Source organism: Gallus gallus, chromosome 13 (genome assembly GCF_016699485.2).
Source record: "Gallus gallus isolate bGalGal1 chromosome 13, bGalGal1.mat.broiler.GRCg7b, whole genome shotgun sequence".
Taxonomy (NCBI): Eukaryota; Metazoa; Chordata; class Aves; order Galliformes; family Phasianidae; genus Gallus; species Gallus gallus.
The window spans coordinates 14734084-14737669 of record NC_052544.1 but is presented as its reverse complement, the minus strand read 5'-3'; positions in this window follow the sequence as shown (position 1 = coordinate 14737669).

Sequence of the window (3586 nt, the reverse complement as noted above, 5' to 3'; positions counted from 1 at the left end):
TTTCACATTGAATTGTGTGGCTTTCTCAGAAACACAGCCCTGGTTATAGAGAGTGAAAACACCTAGCTGTTCTATGAAATCCCCAAACGTCGGTGTTCAGGGTGTAGTCAGAACTTCACTGCAAATGCAACCCAGTGTTTTTGCACTTGAGAACACCATGACCAGGTTTTTGTTTGGGATTCAAAACTGGGGGTCAAATTAGCAATTCCGCTTCTGCTATTGCCTCTGGGACATCTGACTGATTCGAGACAGATGGTATTTTCTTGATGAATTTAATTTTCTTTGCATTTATAATAGGAATAAAAACACTTTCCTCTCAGCAAGCGTAATAATTAAATATTCATTAATTACGTTGCTGTCCTCTTGAGCTGGACCCAAGAAACACACCCAAGAAAAAAGAGACACAGTTCTGTCCCACAGGCAAATACAAATTTGTCAAAATACATTTGTTTCTATTACAGGTTTAGAGAAGGATGAGAATGGGCAAATGGGAAAGTTCAGTTGCAATCCCCAGTCTCATCCCTGTCAAAACAGAAAGGTTGAAAATGGCTTTTCCCTTAAGCGGAGCTCATCTGTACTGTGGCTGTAAGGGATATTTTTTCCCCCGTCATAATCAAACTTTCTGATTGCAAAGGGATCCTCTTCCTTGCCACCGTTTTTCCCTTCACGGAAAATGTTAACAAAGAAGCCAGGTTAGCAGAACCATCTGCTTTGAATGGCAGTTTCTTGTTCTTGCACAGCTTTCGTACTGCTGGAAGAGAGAAGGACCAGAGGCACGTTTCAAAACACAGTGTTCTTTGTTGTACATAATGATATAAAACTGTGGATTAAAAGATACTCCGTGGTTAGCTCAGTTAATGTCTTTATCTGCATAGTTGAGCTCCACCGTGCTGAAGCTTCACTAAATGGAAGCTTCTGTTTAAATTACCCTTCATGTGGAGTTCTTAATAATAGTTTCTTAATGTAGATTAGAGTAATTAATGCATTTTTGCATCACACAGTATAAACTCATTACTGGCTTTTTGGAAGTTTTTCTCCTGAACATACTGAGAAGGCCAGAATGCTTAACACAAAATATTTCACACTTGTTGGTTGGAAGAGTATTATTCCTATCAATAGAAGCATTTTTAATGCATAATTTATAAGCACATAACGCTATATTTACAATGGGGGAGAGAGAACTGAGGTTTCACACGATCAGAAAAAATACAGAGCAGAACGTGTGATATTTTAGACAAGGAGATATGACTCCAGTAAGACCTGAGCTACAGCAGCTCACATGTGAGTTAACTGCAGCTCTCAGAAGTGCGTGTGAGGAACGTGAGCACAGCCCAGCTGGGTTGGACCAAATCTCAGCCCGGCTCAGCATCCTGTCCAGCAGCCAGCAGCAGAGAATGCCCAGAGGAAGGCTGTGAGTACCAGGCAAAAAGCAATTCCACAGAACTTACAACCTAGGGACTTCCTGTTCCAGAAGTTGGTGTCTTTACATCTAGAGGCCTTTAACGGGTTTTTCTTTTGGGAATTTGAACCCCTTATTATGCTTTATGTGAAGAATGACCTTTTGCCTCTTAAAAGCCCACAGCTAAGCTTGCTTTCACCTCCTCCAGAACTGGAAGGCAGACAAAGCATTCCTTTACCTTCCCTGCTCCTCTCAAGCTTTTTAAACACGTCTGGAACATCCTTTCTCAGATGTTTCTTTTCCAGATGGAAAGACTATTTAGACATTCCCTATATAGGACCCATCTGTTGCTTCAGATGGCTCTTTTTGCCCACGTCATTACCTCCGTCAGCTTCAGTGCTTCTTTTTGAGACGGAGAACCAGCACTCTGTCTGCAATTTGAGGTGCAGGTGCACCAGGAACTCACAATGTCGTAATGATCATCTTTGCTTTGTTTGCTTTTCCTTTTCTAGTAATTCCTGCCATTCATTGCACTTCTTGGTGATCAAAAGTGCTCTCAACACCTGCATCTAACTATTACAAAACCTTGTTCCTGGCTAATAATAGATTACAGCACATTGTCTCGGATGCAACTTCAGCCCAATATGTGTAACCTTACATTTATACTTACACCAAATGTTATCTGCCTTTTGTTCTCAGGCAGAATGCTGAAGTCCTCCTGCAGTTCCTCAGTCTACATCTTTGTGTTCCATGACAACTTCACTATCCATAGATAACTTATTTCTTCCAGCCTTACTCCCTTCTCCAGGAATAGGCTGAGCAGCACCAACGTGTGCCTGCTTGCCTGCAAAATTCCACTTATAACCAGATATTTGCTTCCCTTCCTTTGAGTAGTTAGGCCTTCTTGGGAGACCACTGCCTCATTTCCCCTCATCAACAAAGATATACCTGCCTCACATACTGACTGAATCCTTCAAAGAAATCCAAAGTCTAGCTTTTCCATGCCAAGCCCTGATCATCTTTCCCCATGCTTTCCTCATGGGGGTCTGAGCCGTCCTGCCTGCTCTTGTCTCACGTGCTGCCAAATAACCTGAGCTCTTGCATGAGAACCCAACCCATGGTGGAGTTAAGAACCCATTGGACAGGACTGAGCTGATTGTTTAGACACAACTGTAGTCATATTCATGAAGACCAATGGCTAATGATTAGACATAATGGCTAATAATTGGGCTTACTCATAAGTCTTAATAGTTTAACAATAAATGCTTTGATTCTGCAAGCACCTAATCACACAAATTTTATTTTCTGCTCTAAGGGTGTGCAGCTGTCAGACTTCCTATCAGCTGGACTTTGAAACCTCTACGAGCTCTGCTGTCAACACGACTGATCAGCTTTTATTGTGTTCAGCTCTGCAAATTCACAGCCAGAGCCATCTATTGCACTCCCATTTTTCAATACCGCTCCTATTTTTTCCACTTTTATATATACGTGCAAAGTGGTAAAATGCAAGTTTAGAAGGCCTGCTATGAAGATCAATCATACTTTACAACTGTATTTTTTACATGGAAGGTGACCTTACCCTAACCAACCCGGCTCATTTTGAGACGTTTGTGTGCATGCCTGCATACAAGCAGGACTCGGTGATCCTTATGGGTCCCTTCCAGCTTGGGACATTCTGTGATTCTGTAATTCTACTGCATACATTTAATGTGTCCAGACTGTGTATCTGTTATTCTTTCATGCAAAGTGACCTAATGCAATAGTCAGTGCCCTGTGGTGGATGGTGCTCCCATTCTGCACACCAGTAGAGCTGCACTGGATGAGTTACTCAGCGCTCCAGGCACGATTTACGCCGGGGCAAAGAGGTTTTGGTACAGATTGCACAAAAGACATACACAGAACATGGCTGCATGGCTGCACACCAACAGCATTATTCCAGGCTGAAGGCCGGGAGCGAAAAATAGACTAGGAGCCTGGAATGTTGCTAAAGGGGGAATTTGAACTGCCTGCCCTGCTCGCACACAGCCCAAGGCCGTTCCGCGGGGGCTCCGCGCCCTCCCGCGCCCGTTCTTCGCCGTTCCGGCCCCGTTCCGCGGCGCTGCAGAGCCCCGGGCCCAGCGGGCAGCTCCGCCCCTCGCCCCGCAGTGGCCAGGATGAGAGAAAAAGGGAGAGAAGCAGCGACCGCCT